The sequence below is a fragment of the Orycteropus afer genome, unplaced genomic scaffold (genome assembly GCF_000298275.1).
Source record: "Orycteropus afer afer isolate SDZICR_OR568_19922 unplaced genomic scaffold, OryAfe1.0 scaffold00087, whole genome shotgun sequence".
NCBI lineage: Eukaryota > Metazoa > Chordata > Mammalia > Tubulidentata > Orycteropodidae > Orycteropus > Orycteropus afer.
Genome location: NW_006921674.1, coordinates 5,319,303 through 5,339,436, shown reverse-complemented (window position 1 = coordinate 5,339,436; position 20,134 = coordinate 5,319,303).

Here is a 20,134-nt window from a genome sequence, read left to right as displayed (position 1 = left end):
AATGAAATGTTACATGAGGAAACTGGAGCTCACAGCTTCTTTTTTTTCTTTTCGCTTCAAGCACCAAAGGGCTGAGTAGTTCTTATCTCCCTTCAGGAGCACCTCTTCTCACATAATTAGAGAGATAGTGAACTCTGCAGAGGGCAGAGGTGCAGGAGACCTGGTGGTCGGGGTTAGCCACTTCACCACCCACCATTGTGCAGAGTAATTCTGCTCTGGCCACATAGGTTAGTTTCTTCCCCCACAAAATTGCCCTGCAGGTAACCAAGCCCTTGATGTCCTGCTGTTCATGGAGTGTGCCTCTTTGGAAGGGGCAACTTACCCTCTCACACTGCCTTCTGTCTCCAAGAGGACTTCTGATCAACAAATTTGCTTCATTTCATCTCAGTGATGTTTTCACATCTTTATACATTGGCAAACTTGGCACCTGCTCACAGACCCATCCTTTAAGTCTATTTCTGCTTTGAGGTCCTTGCTAACACAAACAGCCATTTCATAATTATTTATCAAATATGTAGATGTCCTTGTTCCAGGCTCTAGGGGCACAGTTGTTGTTGTTGTTATGTGCCATGGAGTCAGACCTGACTCATAGCGTCCCTTCCTTGGGTTTCCGAGGCAGTATCACTACGGAAGTAGATTGCCCCATCTTCCTTCCAAGGAGTAGCTGCTGGGTTTGAACTACCAGCCTTCTGGTTAGCAGTCAAGTGCCTTAGGCACTACACTACCAGAGCTCCTAGGGGCACAGTAGTAAACAAACAAACAAACAAAAAAAACACTTGCTACTTCACATGTGAACTTTATATACACAGACACACTCACAAATATCAACACAGAGGAATAAAGGGCAGAAAAATACCAAGTACATTTCATATGAAACATGGGCATCCTTCCTATGTATGAGAAAGGAAATAAGGCCACTTTATAAAGCCACTGCTATGTTATTTGATCACTGGAGTTATCATTTAAAGTAAAACAAACAAACAAAAAATGTAGCTTTCTATGCTACAGTTACAGGAAAGAAGAAGTGGTTGTGTTCTCTCCTCAATTTGTCCTTCCTGGGATGGAGTGTATATAACTTGCCTGCCTAGCAGAGACAATGATATCACATCTTTTCCCCATGTTGCGTGGATGAAACCCTCTCTTTAGACTTTAGGGCTCAGGGGAGTTCAGTGGGCTAACAGGCAATCCCAGCTGAAGCCTGGCAGATTTTACCACCAAACCTCAGGGACTGCTGGGTTTATAATGCAACCCCAAAGGCATTTATGAATCAGCTGTAGTAGAAGTGCTTACATGTGGCATCTTGCCAAGACCCTATTAGAAGTCTCTCAGAAGAGCCTGACAACCGATATTATAAAGGCTGCAAAAGGACGATTATGGTCTGTCATTTGAAGAGTCTGCACATGGACTACACATTTAGTTTTCTTCATTATAGATGCAAATGCAAATGCCCCAAACTGTCTAGCCAGTACCATCTACTGTGCATTCACTGCAAATACAGTGCAGATGCTTTCAATCTCCTCCACTCTTCTTAGGGGTGCTGGTAAACTCAAAGGATGAAAGGCTCACAATCTTGGCACAAATTTGATATCCACCCAATGTTGATCCCTGGTTCATTATCTTTTGTTAAACCGTATGACTGGTCACAGAGGAAGACTTACCTTCTGGGGCTGGCTCTGGTTCTTAGAACGAGAAGTGCTCAACCAGGTTAAACATTCAGAATCTGAGTTCTTAACATTGATAGAGAGATGGTTTAAAAAAAAGTGAAAGAGAGAGAGAGAGACAGAGAAAGAATGAAATTTTCTCCAATAAAGACTGACTGAAAATTTCAACCCATGCAAAAGAGGGAGTAAGATAGTAGGAAAGAACAAGGAATTATGATGGAGTCGTGCTCAAATTAAACAGAAAAGCTTTGGAAATAGCATTCTTCTCAACTCTCCTTCACACTAGACTGTAACTAATTATAAATGAATAGATTTTTAAAAGTTGTAAGTTGTATAATAGTGTTTTTCCCCACTGCTACACAGAACATATAACGACTGTAAGCCCCTTTTTGAGACAGCACACCAGCTTATGAAACTGTGAAGAGATGAAACAGACACACTGTTTTTAGGGAACACCCACAATATGACTACTCTAACCTGTATGATGAGGGTGATTTTAGGTGCAAAATAGTCCCTGCTACCTTCCTGTGGTAAATTTCACACTTGTTTCAGCAGAGTGACAAAAGAGGACAAAGGCAAGTTATTTGACATGTAAGTTCAAACACACACACAAACCAGTTGCTGTTGAGTAGATTACAACTCATGGAGAGACCCCAATGTGTTACAGAGTAGAACTGCTCCATGAGGGTTTGTTGGCAGTAATTGCTATGGAAGCAGATCATTAGCCCATTCTTCTGCCCTGCCTTTGGGTGAAAGTGAACTGCCAACCTTTAATTTAGTAGATCATCACAAATTGTTTGTGCCACCCAGGGACTTCAGGACATAAGGAGGGAGAATTTATTCTTTATCCTTTCTCATATTCTCTAAATTTTCTACAATTAGCATATGTTACTTTATTTGCAGAAAATAAGAGCTTTCCAAAAATATTTTCCAATATTTATAGTACTTCAATCTCTGATCCTGTGTCTCAGCTTTATTCTATTTATGCAATGTTTCCCCGTCTGTCTATGCGTATCCTTTCTCTTCAGTTTCCATTCATACCCCAACCCACTGTCTTCTGAATTTCACCTTCCCAGTTTTACTGCCAGGCTCTGGCAGAGTCAAGATGACCTCCACTATCACCAAATCAAAGTTCTGTCAGTCCTGCTCACGCTGGACCTCACTGCTATATTTGCCTCTGCTGACGTCTCCCTTCACCTAAAGCTGCTTTTACCTTCCCTTCTTTCCACGCACACTTTTGGTTCTGTCTCCACGGAGGTATGCTGTTCCTCCTCCCATTCCTTAAATGCTGGGATTCTCTCGGGCTGTCGTTGGAACACAGCTTTTCTCTCTGTTCCGTCTTTCTGGGCTACACTATTCTCTCAGGTGCATTTACCCCACACACATATGCTGGCCATTCTGAAGTCTCTAGTTTCTTCTCTGATCTAAAGTATTTTAAAGTTCAGGGGACATAAATGCACTTCATGTACAGTAGTAAAAGAAATAACAGCCCTTTTAAAGAACACATTTAATAGATTTTACAATACAGTATATTTTATGCTTCAAATAGAAGTTGGACTTGTACATGTGGTTTAGGTTCATTATAGCCAACTGGGAATAATATACTCAGATACAATCACATAACAAAATCAGAAAGAAGATGTGTATATTCACATTTGATTTTATTGGTACTTATGTAGTGAATTTTACATTTCAATAAAACTGTAAGAAAAAGAAAAGAAAGCAAACAGGAGACAACAAAACAAAACAAAAAACCTTCCAAAATAAAAACAAAAGTTTGCCTTATTACTTGAAAATAGAAACATGATAAGAATTGTAGATAACTGATTATTTTTTTGGCCATGTATAATCTTACAGTGAATGATAATCAGACATTCTAAAATATCTGGTGAAATTTTAAATGATAATAGAAACAACAGCTTGAAAAACCTATATTATTTTTTAATTTGCTCCCAAAGAAGTCAGCAAGTTCAAATCAAAATGTAGAAAATTTTCCTGGAAAATGGTTACAATACAGCAAAGAAAAATGGGGAAGCCCTGCTATCTCAATGAACCGGTTGGAGAATGAAGAAAGACGTTAGATACTTCCTTGAGCTGCATTGCTAGTTCCTTAAGATGGATGTGGCACTGTTTTTCAGTTGTTTTGTGGCAATGAAAGAGCCCTAGATTTATAGGCATCAGACTTGGTTCAAAAGCTGGCTCTGCCACTTAGACTTTGTGTAAAGTCTGGTAAGTCATTTTTGCCCTCTATGAAAGAAGTAATAATACACTACAACTGTTATGGAGTAGTGTACATGGAATCAATAGTATTGTGTCAAGCACAGAGTGAATATTCGGTCTGTTGAATTTCTTGAAATAATAATTGTCTTCAAACTTTTATAATAATTCTTAATTTAACGATACAGTTAATGTATTTTGCTGCTAATTGGAAGGTTGGTGGTTCAAGTTCACACAGAGGTGCCTCAGAAGAAAGGCCTGGTGATCCACTTCCAAAAACTCAGCCATTCAAAATCCTATGGAGCACAGTTCTTCTCCAACACACATGGGGTTCCTATGAGTTCCAGTTGACTTGACAGCAACTGTTTCATATTTAACCCTGGGATAAGATTAATGGACTTTAAAGAGTATAAAAGAATGCTTTCTGAGGTTTTCCAAACAGCAAGTTTCTTTCTCTTGCTTTTCCCCAGGTCTAGGACAAGCAGCTCTGGGTAAGTGTGTCCCATTAGCTCGTTCCCCCCAGATAGGGTAGGTCTACAGTGACTCTCAGCCTCTAAAATCTGAGGATCTCGATATTCACTCATTCCTTCATTCATCAGATATTTACTGAGATAAGGTTGAACAAAAAATGAGTTTTATTTTAGTCTTCTATTCACTAAACGGCTGATCTTACATGATTTGGGTCTCAGTTTCCTCATCCTTACAATGAAAAGTGTAGATAAGATGAATTATTTTTCCACTCTGAGTCTGTCATCCTAAGACCATTTAGAAGGTGAAATAATTTCTAAAACTTTAAACATTTTCTAAAATATTTTTCTTTTGCTCCACTTCTTCATATATAATTCAGCATAAATTTGAGAAGTCAATATTAAACTTAACAGACTTTTGAAATCTTAAAATTAAAACAGAAAGATATGATTTTTTTTCTTTTGTGTTTCACAAGTTTCTCTGGAAGTAAATGAATAAAACATCTAACTGCATATGTGTGCAGATGCAAATAAAATTAGGCATTTCATAGGTGGTTGGAGCAAGAATTCCTTTTCTGAGTCTCTCTCCCCACTTATGCTGCTGCTTGGCAAAAACAGGCAGAGAGAGAAGCAATTCCCGCCCATGGCTAGTCATAAAGTGACTATGTTTTGTGGGATTGGGAAGATAGAAATGACATCCTCAAACTTTGGAAAGCTTGATACCCAGGGATTTGGGCTCTGGGGCAATCTGTGGCAATCCCTGGGGGTTTAACGTAAAGCCCAAAAGCTAACCTTGAGGCAGCTGGGAACTACCAGAAGAATCCAATGTGCTTCTCTCTGCAAAGGCCATTCTTCCTACCAAAAAGAATACATTTTACCCAGAACAACCTTTGGAGACAGCCCAAACAACCAGTGCAAACTAGATAGTTTCCCAGGCCTTACTACCCAGGATAAACCAAAGTGAAAACAGGCAACAAGCTGCAACTTAAACAGTTTTGAAGTAATTTGAATTGTCTGTGGGGACATGCATTTGTGGCACTGACATCTACTCATTCCTGGTGTTACTGAATACTATTTGAGAGTTAAACTTATAATTTGACCTCATATTTACAAACAACTTGAAAACACATATAAGTCCGAACCTTTCTGTCATTATAATCTGGGACCGTAGGATGTTGAAAACAAAAGTTAAGATGAAATATACTTCAGTATGTGTTTCAACAAGTCTAAATGAGAAATTAATGTTCACTAAAACTCTGTCTATAAAATAACAAACCTAAAAGAGATTAAATGAAATGGCAATAGGGGGAGGAAAACTCAACATCTGGTACCTAGTGTTTTGTACTTTATGAGTTATTGGTTTATACGATTGTGCCGCAAATTTACTATAGCTGGTGCCCACCATACCCTGTGCATCTCATTTTAAAACAATCATTTAGGGGAGTTAGAGGATGCCTGCGAAAGCAGAAGGGTTCTGTGTCAATCAAAGCTAATCACTGGTACAGGCAAAGAGCTTTTGTTGGCCTCCATGCTCTAAGCCGAGCTTCCACATCTGTGTTTGAAGAGATTAGAGAGGTGCTTCATACAAGAACTGTATTAGTTAAAGCTGATCGACAGTATTTGGAATAAATCATGGAAAAGTTGAGTGCCAGAAGGGAAGGCATGGCAAGGGAGAGATTGAAACTGACGAGGGCTAAATCCACCACCCCCAACACATTTGTATTTCGGTTTTGCTCACTGGAGAGCATTACCAGGTGCCACGCTCTTGCCACTTCCTAGCAAACATGCAGCAAACCCAGCCAAGCAGCCCGCAGTGTTTTCAGCAGTATGCTCACCATGCTTTGGTGAAGGCTTCTTGGTTTATTTGAGGTGCTTCTTGGGAAACAGATTAGCCCAAGTGGGTAAGTGGGATCTTTGGACCAAGGACGGAAAAAAATGAAAAGTGAAAACGATCCCAGTGAAAATGAACATCAAAGCCCCCTCCTCGTTTACAGAAGTGTTCTCCCTGCATGAAGGCCATACACAGGCAAATAAATTATGAGTGACAAGTATTTGAACCAATAAAGAGGGCACTATATTTTATATGCAGTAAATTTAATTCCAGATTGTGTTTCACCTCAGCAGGGTGACATGTTTATTGCCAGTGAAAGATGAAAGCCTAGGGAGTTAGAGACAAGCGTCAGCAGTTCTAGTGGGCACTGGCAAAATGAAGATTTGACAGACCGGTGGCTGAGCCCTTGAAATGAAATGCCAGATCAAATTTTACCCCTAAAGGGTCAGATGTACTGTCATGCCCCCAAACTCGCTATACCAGCTGAATAAATGAGCCCAATTCAGCAGAGCACAGGAGGCCAAGAGCGTCCTCTGCGAATTTCTGCTCACAGGATCATTGCTTTTTCAAGTGTGGGAAGCTAGTTTGAGGCAGAGAAAGGTGTGTCTGAGGGAGGATGTGCTAGTCTGAAGTGCCACTGCCTCTGTGGGGCTCTAAGTGTCGTTTTAAAAATCTATTAAACTGATCGAAAAGCAGAAGTGAGTCTAAATTGATCTGTCTGTTTCTCAATTCCATCCTACAAGTGCTCAGCTCAGGTGTTCAATTTATTGAACCATAACCCTTTTTAAACAATCAACATCAACATGCAATAAATATGCTCAGCAAGGGAAATATTTACACGCACGACTCATTGTTTTGGAAGATTTATTTATGGAGGAACTGAGTGGCAATTACGTTGAACTTCATTTGGCAGATTGTGATGTGGTGGTATGTGAACAGGGTTCTAGTTCATGCAAAAATTAAGCACATTGGAAGAGGGACTCTCCTGCTTGTCCCTTTGGAATAGATCCCACACTCTCATTACAAACTTGGGGAGGAATTTATGTCAGAGTGAAGCACATAACTTCACTTGCCGTCTTAAATAGATAGATAGATAGATAGATAGATAGATAGATAGATAGATAGATAGATAAAAAAGGAAAAGTTGCTGGTGTCGGGAGGGCATGTCCATGAAGAAGATTTTATGTGATGAATTTTATAATGATATTGTTAACTCATGTGTAATGATAGCTAATCTTTTCTTCCTGGATTTAGCAAACAGGTTCTGGTGTCCAATATATAGATTGGGTTAGTCAAACACTTTTGAACTCATTTGTGTCGACATATTGTCATCAACCCTTGAATTAATCAAAAGGGTTAACATTTTATTAAGTTCCTTTCACTGACTGCCCTGTAAGGCAAACAGAAGAATCTACTATATATTTAACTTCACAGAAATATATTTTAAGCATTTTTCTCATAGATCAATGCCCTAATGATGATGATAATGTAAGATTTCTGAACACTAAAGACCCTTTGGATTTGAAGAAATTGTAAAACTCAATTAACAAAGTTTCTCCACTTTGGCAACTTCTCTCTCTTTTACTGACTTTTATGGTGCAGTTTCAAAATAGCTTCCTCTCTCCTTTGATTTACTCTGTACATCTTTTCCATATTATTACTGAAGCTATAGAGATCATATACTCCTGAGTCTAGGCTAAAGTCAAGAGACCTATATAATGTTACTAGCACAATCTATTTGCTCTTTGAAAGTAAATCACATAAGCTTTAAAAGACTCACTTACTTCCTCTGAAAGTGACCTCACATTTTAAAAACAGAGCTCTAGAATGGAAGCGAGAGAATTTCACCTCCTCCTGGTGGTACCTGTTTTTCTCCAGATACAAGAACACTAGCAATATAAATAAGAACAACTACAATAAACAGTACTTGCCACTCTATTACTTACTTATTCTTTGAAGATGCTGTGGTGGTGAATGCTGCCTGGAATATGTGTATATTTTTTAAGACCTTTAAACAAGAGGTGCTGTATAAGTGGCATGCCTATGAGGTTTATAATCTTTCAAGCAACACTCCTAATACCAAGGTATAGTACTGCCTTCTGAGGAGTGGCTGCTGGGTTTGAACTGCCAGGCTTCTGGTTAGCAGTCAAGTGCCTCAGGCACTACTCTACTGGAGTAGAACCAAGTAAAATGAAAGGAAGATTGGTAGGTTCCAGACAACTGAATATAGTAATGATGTCAGAAGACAAATTATATTTAACTTGAGAATGGTCAAGTTCATTGTAATCATTAATGCAAAAGATGTTTGACACATTCTAACTAAGCATATTAGAATAAACATATTTAATATCATGTCCTTGTGATAAACTGTTTTTTCCTGTCCTATGTTTATCTTTTATTCTGTTAGTACTGAGAGTCTATTGCCAAGTAGTTCTAATGCTTTTTCTCAAGTTCCTCATTCCTCTTAGATGACAAACCCCTTTCCAATTTCCACAGCCACCACTAACACTGAGGCGTTGTACACACTAACTCAGACCACCTCAGGGACCTCCTACCCAGATCACTGAAGCCTTTCTCTCCATATCATGGCTTCTTAGAAGGTGTTTTCTTCATGCTTCCCTTATAAAATTCAAACTCTTCATAATTTATTTAAAGCACTCTGTGACCCAACTATATCTTCCAAACCTTCTGGACTGACTTTTGGTGTGTTGTATAATTTTTGGAGCATTGGTTTCCTTCTAAAACATCTAGCATACAGGGTTTTTTTGAAGATAGAGATACACCATATATAATACTTACCACTATGCATAGCACATAATACCTGCTCAATAAATGACACTTCAATATTTGTCATGTAAAATGGTACCCCTGTTTCTGTGCAGCTTATCTGCTTATCCTTCCTGGAAGAAGACTTCATATTCCTCAATTTTGCTCATACTTCTCACTACACTCTTGGGTTTTCTCCCGTTCTCCTTCTCCATCCAACTTGCCTCAGAGCATCTTTATTAGCTTCCTAGGGCTGCTTTAACAAAGCACCACAAATTGGATGGATTAAAACAACATAAATCTATTACCTCACAGTTCTGGAGGCTAGAAGTAAAAATTCAGTGTGTCAGCAAGGACATGTCTATCTGAGGACTCTAAAGGAATATTTTTTCTTGTCCTTTCAGCTTCTGGTAACCCCAGGTGATCCTTATTTTATGGCAGTGTAACTCCAACCTCTGCCTCTGTTTTCACATGGCTGTCTTCCCTCGGTCTCTCTCTCATTTTTTTTTTTTTTTTAAAATAAGGGCTTCACTCGTATTGTATTGGTCCACCCCACTCCAGTATGACCTCATTTAACTAATTATATCTACAGAGACCTTATTTACAAATAAGATCACATTCATATGTAACAGGGATTAAGACTTTAACACATGTTTTTGGAGAATACAATTCAAACCATAACAGTACCCCTCCTTCTAGAAATCTCTCTCACCAAGTGCTCTCAGAATCTTTACTCCAGAAAGAGAGAATAAACAGCCACTTGGGAGACTGTATGGGTTATGTTTAGTGTTATTCTATATAGCTCATACAATTTTGGGTTAAAATTTGTCTGAATGTGGAAACCTGTTCAATAATATATTTTTTTTTCCTGAATTATGCTAAATTTCCTGTGCATATTTAAGTTCTAGCCATCCTTTGAAGTCCAATTTAAATGTTTACCCCTCCTCACCAGCTGACTTACCCTGCTGATGTTTTAGCCCTAGAAAAAAGTGATCTCCCTTTGTTAAGCTTACATATCAGATAATGTGTTTGAACCAGGAAGTGCCAAAATTATCTTTGTGGAAGGAGTTGAGGAAAGGGAAAGTGTAGTCCAATATGACAGATGTTTATCTGGTAGTCAGGGGAAGGCCAGTGTGCCGCCTAGTGAAACAGGTGGTAGATGTTGAGTAACATGGAATCTCTACCTTATAAGCACTCACATTTTAGGGAGACTGGAGCAGCTGTGAAAAGAGAAGGAAAGAAAGTGCAACACCAAGAAGAGTGAGATGATTTATAAGCTACTTCTGTAGTGATACTGCCTTGGAAACCCAAGGAGGGGTCACTGAGTTGGGTCCAACTTGATGGCACCCAACAACATAACAACAGGGGTGCCTAAGGCATTTGAGTGCTAACCAGAAGGCTGGTCGTTCAAACCCACCAGCCACTCCAAGGAAGGAAGACTGGGCAATCTACTTCCATAAAGATTTACCACCTTGGAAACCCAAAGGGGGTCTCTATGAGTTGGAATCTACTTGATGTCAGTGAGGTGTTTCTTTTCTTTTCTTTTTTTTTTTTTTTAATGTAGAGGGCTTTAATACAGATTAAATAAGATGCATAGGCAATATCTGATTTGGAGAAAACTATACACATATTGAGGCCCATATGAGATATATATGAAAGGCCCAGGGGACTTTGGGAAGCAGGGATGAGAAAGTTAGCAGAAAAGGCTTAATGAGCCACCAGTGGAAAATCGAGTAAGAATTTGGATTCTGACTCCAAGTGCATTAAAAAAAAAAATTAAAGTTTTTGAAAAAGCAAGATTTTTTAAAAAATTATATAACATAATGCAGGAAAGCAATACATAATTAGTGAATATTAGTTGAATGGAAAGAAAAATAAATAAAATACTTTAAAATTATTTCTATTGAGTAAGACTTTTCATCTTCAGTCATCTTAGAAGAGTCTGTGCAATCCAACTTTTACCTCCTAAGGTGAAGTTCACCAGTATGGTAATCTGTAGAATTTAACTTGAAATGGATTATAAATATGTTCAAGTTGAATTGAGTTTGAAAAGACAGTAGATGGGTGGAGATCAAGAGAATAAACAAGAGAAACTCTTTCAAATACAGTGTAAAACTGAAGATTTGAATAAAAATGTTGCCTGGTATAGCAGAGTTCAATTTTGCTTACACTGCTAAGATTTCTTTAGCTGTTCTTCCATAGACTCTTTCCTCAGAAGGTGTTAATTGATGTGGCATTGAATCTTTTGAAGTGGTGGGACTTTATACTTTAAAATGTCCAGTTAGCTACAAGAATGAGTGATGGAATTGGTAGCTGAATATTTTTAAGGGCTGAGAAACACCTTCATGTGAGACCATCTAAAACACTGCCCTGAATATGGCTTCATCTTTTGCTTTATCTCCTCTTACAGACACTAGGGTAACAACCTACAGCCCCCAAAAGGAGAATCCTCATACTTTTCTTCAGAATGTCGAGTATTACAATGAACGATAAATAACCTTTCTGTAACAAGCAGCCTTTCTTCCCCAACTGGAACAAACTGTTCAACTCTATTTGAATAAAAAGCCCACACATATATCAAATTAAACAAAATAGCATTGTTCCAAATACAGATCAGGCAGTCTTCCCAGACTCGTGTCAGTAAAATTTCATAGCACTCTACACCATTGTGTAGTCGCTCCCTTTCTCCTCCTCTTTTTGTGTGAGTGCAGACTCACTACTCTCAGACAAAGGGATGCAGACACAGGCCATGTCCTCCATGCAGTTGAATAGACTAAAGGACTTTGATGGCAAAAACTAAGAATATATCACTGAAAATCCAGGTGGGGACGGTAATACACACCATTTTAGGAGCAATTGATCAGCAAGAAGCTATTTTGCTTATTTGCCTGGACAAATATTTTTGCATTTGATGAGGCATAACTCCAGATCCATGTTAATGAACCAGAAAACTAATTGTGTGATGTGTGTGCTGAGATGGGATGGAGGCAGTGGTGGGCTTGGGCCAGTTCGTACTGGCTCAAAGAGCTGACTGTCAAATTATCAGGAATTTGCAAGCCATTTATTATACAAGCCATTATTAAAGATTATTATAAAACTATATAAGCTTAAAGTTTAATAAAGTATATTTAAAATAAAGGCAGTACTTAGAAAAACTTGTTTGTACATTATTTTACTTAATTGTACTATGATCTGTGCTCCTAAGGTTAATTATGACCATTGTGTCTATGTGGTAGAAATATTATGTAATGGTGTGATGCTTCATGTCTCTTCCCCATTCTGCATTCAGTGATATCACATTGGTAGCTTGGAATTGGCCCATGCTACAAATCAGGGTTATTGTTCATTTGGTTAGTTGATTTTTCTCAGAGAGCCAATTGTTAAATATTGAGCAGCATGTGACTGGGTGGGAGCTATTTGAGAACAGATAAAATGCCCCATGACACCTCAGACCATTGAGCTTGTGAGGAATTGGCTTAGGGACTTCCTTCAGTTCTTCAGTGTCAAGAAGACATGTCTATGTAGGACTTAAAGGTGCACTTGGGCAGAGTTTGTTTTCCTGCTTTCTATAAGTACAGAACTAAAGTAAATTCCTCCACTCTGACTCTCTCATTGCTGTTTTGGACACCAGGGCTCAATCTAGGAAGATATTCATTATTAGGGAATTGGTTTGTTAGGAAATCTTTCAATTTATTCTCACCAAAAGTGATATTTCATCAATCTTACTAAGAATAATTAAAATTTAGCCTGAATTGGAAGTAAATGAACATCACTGTAACACAATATGGGCACTTTTAGCCACCATTTTCCCCACTCTTCTCACCCTTTCCACACTTCCTATTTTGTGAGACTAAGTAGGCATACCAGGAAAATATGAGCCAGGTAGGAAAATGGAGAGAATTGACAAGTGGTATTGCATTATGTGTCCTTCCACATTAGGGCTTTTGTTCCATAGACACCTCTCGAGGTTTAAAGCTAACTCCTTGTAACTATAATACGTTAATAGTGGCATAATTGCTTATAGTATTTGCAGTAGTTAAGTGCTCAGCTGCAAATTGAAAAGTCAGTGGTTTGAATCCACCAGCCACTCTGTGGGAGAAAGATAATCTGCTTCCATAAGGATTACTTCTATTCTGTCTTGTAGGGTCACTATGAGTTGTAATCATCTTGATGGCAATTGGTTTGAATTTTTCTCCCTAATTCATTCCCAATGGCTTCATTAAGTCAATTAAATTATAATGAAAGTATTTCATATGATATTTAGAGTTGTTTTTGGCTAGGAATACATACACACACACACACACACACACACACATATATAAAAAAAACCAAAAAAACAAAAAACAACTCACTGCCTTCAAGTTAATTCCAACTCATGATGGCCCATTCATTGGTTTTCTGAGCCTGTAAATCTTTATGGAAGTAGATTGCCCATCTTCCTTCTGTGGTGTGGCTGGTGTGTTTGAACCAGTGACCTTCTGGTTAGCAGTCAAAATGCCTTATCCTTTATACCACTAGAGCTCATGTATATATAGAGCTCTGGTGGCATAGGGCCTAAGGCATTTGACTGCTAACCAGAATGCTGGTGGTTCAAACCCACCAGCCACTCCTCAGAAGGATGATTGAGCAATCTACTTCTGTAGAGATACTGCCTCAGAAAACCCAAGGAGGGGTGCTATGAGTTGAAATTGACTCGATGGCAGTGAGTTTGGTTTTGGTATACACACACACACATACACACACGTATATACATATATAACATATTATATATATAGTGCATGCCATATATATATATATATATATATTCCCAAGGCAGTATCACTACAGAAGTAGATTGCCCAGTCTTCCTTCTGATTACATCTATATGCACACACACATGCATACCTATATATGTGTGTGTGTGTTGTATACACATACACTATACACACACACAAAGGATAGTATTATATATGTATATATATAGATACACATATAATTAGCATAATTCTTTATATAATATATGTATAAAATATGTATAATATATATTATATAATATAAGTATAATATATGTATAAAACACTGACTGCTAACTCAAAGTTTAGTCATTTGAACCCATCCAGTGGCTCTGTGGGAGAAAAACCTGGAGGAATCTGCTCCTTTAAGTATTACAGACTAGAAAACATATTTCATTAATCAAGAAAACATATATAAACAAATCAGCATTTTTAATCACTACCATATAATTTCATGATTATATGTGCCCTCTTTTGTCAGTGAGTAAATTTCTCTAAGAATGTCATGTGATCTTGCTATTTGGTTCTGTGCACAGTATAATCTCCCTCAATCTTTAAATTGCAAAATTGTCAGATACAGTATACCTTGAGGATCAAATCCCTTATGTCATAATATTAAACAATTATTTTTGGTTACACCATTGAGCCTCAACTGCCTGCGGTATCTCTTGCATTCCAAATCAAGTGAAATTAAGAATGTATACACCAGTAAATTGAAGAAACAGATAAATAGAAGCAGAAGAAAACCAAAAGGAAGATTATCCCTGTAATGTTTCATTAGGTAACTTCCATTAGGAAAGAAAAAAAAAAAATCATTAATGCTAACCCATGTTTGAACTTAAAACACAAAATTCAAATGGTTTCCCATAGTGTGTTTTTACAAGTAACCTAAGCTTTTAATAGTCACTCTTTGATACATGGCAGTGTCATCTTGAATTTTATGTGAACTGATTCATAAAAGTCATTCAGCAAATTAATGTAGTTTTGGAAAATTAACAGCAAAGTAGGCATGCCGCCAAATGTCTAATGACAAATTGAAGGGTTTGGAGATGTGTCTGTCTATTTGCAGTATTGGAACTGTTTTCAAAACAAAAACACACTGAAAATGGTGTTGGCATGAGAGGAGATGCAATCATTATGCAATTTTAATTGACAAATAATTCCATTTTTATCTGAATAAGTTCACCTAGCCAATAACTGCATTACCTTCTATTATATACTAGTTTCTCTTCCCATCTCATGCACCCTCTAATTTTGATGAATTTGATCAAATGTATCTGGCAGCATAGCTGTATCTGGCCAATCAAGGAAAGAACCAGAGTAAGATGCGGGGTCATGTAGGAAGAGGGTGATTTGTTACAGGGATGGTGACCCTCTTTAGCATTACCTGTTGTGCAGATGTTGTTATCTTCCATTTATCTTTCACCCTGAAAATTCAGATTGGGATGTCTTGCATTGCTGCAATAAGGTACTAAGCATCCTTCCAAGGAATACATGTATGAGGGTGGTGCCTGGAAAAATCAGAAACCTTTATCGATCTACATATAATTAATCTTCAGATGTTGGCTTTAAGCTCAAGCATAATAGCCTCAGTGTATAGCCTACTTTCACATAAGGAGCAGCTGAAATGCAAAATGATCACGAATATGAACATACTCTAGCTAAGGGCAGGTATTCCAATGGCAGCATTAAATATAAATACAATAGAGTATTGACATAATGTAGTAAGGTTCCCTCGCTATTAAAAGGCTTTGTTCTAAAGCGTATCTGTGTACACAATGAGATGATGAACACAGTGCATCACATAGCTAAATCTAATATATGCAGGGGTATGATGTTTGCAATGCATGCATTTCAGCAGGTCCCATTAGTGCGCCTTTCCCCTCCAGTGAAAACAGAATGAACCACAGCCCCTTCTGGTTTGCATAAAGCAAACAAAATTAGATTTGCTTTGCTGAATTGAAACCCGCTTGGGAATGTGAGCCTCTCTCGGGGACAAATTACTTCAAACAATCCCTTTGTACCATAACAAAATCAAAAAATTCAGGCCAATCAACATGGCTCAAAACCCTTAACACAAGAATTAATAATACAACCTAGTCTATTTTTATTGCTTCTGTGCTACAGCTCTTTGTTTTAATGTAATTACACTTATTTGCCGTCCACATGTTAAGTAAGCTTGCATATGTTAACGAATGAGACATAAAACAACTTTCCTAATTTTACCATTGCTACAAACATTGTTCCCCCTGGAATAACATCTGATCATTGGACAAGTTGAACACTAATGTTATTAAATTAAATCTATTTTTAGACCCTTGATAAATGAATATAGACAAAATGTCAAATGTTTCTTCAGATAGGTGCAAAAACTGATTGACAATCAGATTAGTCTATTAAGAGTATTGGTTTTTGGAGTGTTATTCACTTGATATCTCTTGACTTTTAAAGCCTGCCGAAGAGAAGGATATGTACATCTGTAAATATGGAATCTCTGAAATCACAAATCTGGTCAATGATCACTTAAATTCAGCAGCTTGAGTTAGTAACAAGATGATAAATATTCATACTGCTTTTAACACCTGAAAATCAGCAGAGGTTATATAGACCACTAAAACTTTCATCTGAGCCACAGATTAAGCTTTACTGACTTTTCAGGTTTGAAATTTAGAATCTGGGATAACTTTTTGCCCATTGCTTTTTAAAATGTATAGGTCACAGAGAATAAGTAAGGACACATAATTTTGATCTTTGGAGATAAAAAGTTTTTTCCCCATTGCTTAACCCATCACAAACACTCTTAGGGAAGAGTAGTATTTCAAACATTTATATCTCAAGCATGGTTTTGCCTAATTTCTAAGATGCAGTTGATTCTGTATAATTTGAGTGTATGTGCTTCATCTGACACTGAAAAAGCAACCAAGTGAAAGGCTGAAGAGAAAGTCTGCCTTTAAGCATAAATTTATCTATATAACTTAGATCATCAGGACACAAATAACCTATCCATTTAGTTTAACAATTTGTCATTTCTGACAAAAGATCATTTAGTCTCATTGTTTGCTATTGAATAGATAAATAAATATGATTGATGTATCTCCCCTCCTTCCTACAATCTATGTATGTCTATTTAGAGTATCTAAAATATACATATTTGTATATTCACAGACAATTATATTTTTAAATTCATTGAGAGCCTTCTTGTATGAAATATGTCCCATTGGTTTTACATATGGCAAGCATTTTATCAAAATAGTTAATTTCTTGCAAAGGTCACAATTGAATCTGCATGTGTGCTTTGTTTAGCAAGGATAGTTTTTAAAACAGGTATAATCATAATGCATTTATATATGACACATCTGTTCCAGTTACCTACCATTCCCTATTGTCTTATAATCAGACCCTTTCTGATCCCTGAAAGCACTTACCCTTGAGCTCTCTGACTAGCCACTTACATTGAAACAACTTATTAAAATTCAGTGTATCAGATAGAAGAAGGTAAAAGTGGAATCAAGACAGCAGGGCTTCTCCATACCAGAAAAATCCACAACTAAAACATACATAAGAATGTTTTCAAATTCTGTTTAACCCCCCTTTGGAAATTGTTGTGGCATTGGTGGAGGTGGGGAAAATTGGTACCATCCTAAGATGTAAGGTCAGTGGCTGACAGTGGCATCAAATTTTAAAAGATCACTCTCTACTTCTTCAAGTCAAAATGTTAACAGCAGAATTCTTTTAAAGAACAAGGGATGATGTCATTATTTTAGTTTTATTCATAAGACATAAGAATGCAAACTACCTTAGTTTTCTACTATTTTTGCTTTCTATTATTTAGGTCTTATATTAAGTCCTTGGATCAGTTCCCAACCTATTGTGATTATAATTTGATTTGTATACTCTAGTCTTTCACAGAGGTACTTTAACATCTTAGATAAAAGAAAATGAATTAGTTGTATGTACATGCCAGAGCAGCAAGAGCAGGGATATAAGATCAGTGAGTTGAGTTCAGCTTCAGAAAGAACAATTAAGTGATCATACACCTACCCTTTCTCTTCCTTACTCCCTTACTTCAGAGATCACTCTTCTGTTCTCCAATCTTCCCTCTATGTGGCACTTCATTCTGCTGCTAGTGCAGAGTGCCCAGTTTAGCTTTCTAGCTCCCTTTCCTACAAGTTGTTAGACTTTGGCTAAATACATTAGCTTCTCAGAGCTTCACTTTCTCTCTTTCTAAAGTAATATCTACCATCCAAGAATTTCCTGAAAATATAAGATTATCTCTTTTGAGAACTATATTGCATACTACATGTCACTGCTTTTCTTCTTCCTCCTCTCCAATTTCCCCTCAGATCCTCACTTTTTCATGTCGTAGTGAAGCAGGTGAAGAATTTTTAGCCCAGAAAAAGTAAAGGGATATTCTCTCAGATTAAATTGTTTTAGTCCTCTGTTCATTGTTCTTTCTGGTTTTCTTGAAGGAGTTTATATTGATCTCCTGTGGTTGAGAGAAAGCTGAAGACTTTGTTTGAGTGCTTAAGCTGCCTTGTGAAATTTAGATTTTTCCCTGATATTCATGCAGTGTATGAATATCTTCAGCCAAAACAAGGCCAGGAGCTGACTGTGGAACAGACCATTAACAGCTCATATGCAAGTTCAAATTGAAGCTGAAGACAAAAGAAGTCCATGAGAGCCAAAATATGATGTTGATTATATACCTCCTAAATTGAGAGACCATCTAAAAATATAGATTTGAGAGTTCTGGTAAGATGGTGAAATAGGCAGAAAGACCACACAGACCCTCTTCAACAAAGAAAAGGGCAACCAATTAACACAGATACAGAAGATAATCTTGGAGCCCTGAGCTTTAAAGGGAAAGATAGAAGTGGACTAAACTCTGACTAGTAGAAGAATTTGCATGAAAACACTAAAAAGGGAGACATACAAAGCTGCGATCTGTCAGCGATCCTCACGGCACAGACAGCTTGGATATTGCTGAGTGGTGTTACAACTTAAGAATTAACCTTACAATCAGCCCTGCCAGCCAGAGGCTGTATGGAGGACTGCTCTGGTGGCTGGTGAATAAAAGGGGAAGCAGTTAAGAGGAAGGTGAGCTGAGGTGTGGACTTTTGTCTGTCTGGAGGGTGCAGCCATTTTGAATGTTTACAGGTGGTTGGACCATTTTGGATAATTAAAGCAGCAGCATTCTCCCAGATTCCAGGGACTTAAGAATAGGCTCCACTTGCTGGGAACCACAAGGACATTCTGGATGTCAACAACTGGAAAGGTGTAATATTCCCCTTGCTACTCTTATAACTATAACCTCTTGGTGAACAGAGGTGCTGTCATCCCTCACTCTCACCCAGTCTGTGTGCTCAGAGAGAGCCTGGGTGTCCTGCTCCACTCTGCTCTGATTTCTTTTATCCTTTTTTTTTTTTTTTTTCAGTTTGTTTGTTTTTGTTTTTTTTTTTTTTTTTTCAGTTTGTTTGTTTTTGTCTGTTTTAAAATTATTACTATTATTATTACTCTTTTTTTTGGTCCTTTTTATTATTATTCTTTATTCTTCCCTTCACAGATTCTAGTTTTCAGCTCTTTCTTTCTTCCCTGTTCCTGATTCCCATTTTTCTCCTTCTTGTGGCTAACCCCATTTCTTGTTTGTCTTTATGCATTTTGCCCATTTTTTCTTAATTATTCTCCTACTCTACCTCTTTTCTCTTATTGTCCTCCCTCAGATATTGCAGTTTTTTTTTCTTTTTCCTTTTTTTTAGTGACCGTTCCTGTGTGGTTATGTGGTGTGTTTTTTGTCCACTTGCTTTTACTTTTTTGATAGTTTTCAATCATGGTTTTTGTCTAACTGAGTGGGAGACAGCAACCATGCCCATACAATGCAACTACATCCACATCTCTTGCAGCTCCACACACTGAGTGAGAGCCACCATTTCCTTCTCCATCAACTAGCCAATGATAAATGACCACCAAGAAGAACCTGACTCACCCTTAACTGCTCTTCACAAACAGTTAACAGAGATCTAAATACAACAAAAACAATGTCTCAGAGAAAACAGACCATCACAGTCTGCACAAAGAAGCAAGATACAGTGGTAGAAACAAGGGGGCAGGATACAGACCCAGAACACATTCTTGAGAAAGAAGCAGCATTGGAACTCCCAGATATGGAATTCAAAAGAATTATACTTAGATATCTTCAAAGGATTGAGAGACGGATCAAAGACAACACTGAAAAAATTAAGGAAAACACAGACAAAACCCTAGAACAATTTTGAAAGTAAATGCAAGAACAAAATGATAAAATCAACAAAAAATTAGAAGTGATTCAAAATCTACAGCTAGAAATCCAGAAGATTAATACTAAATTGTCAGAAATAGATAACACATTGAAAGGGCAAAGGAGTAGAATTGATGCAATGGAAG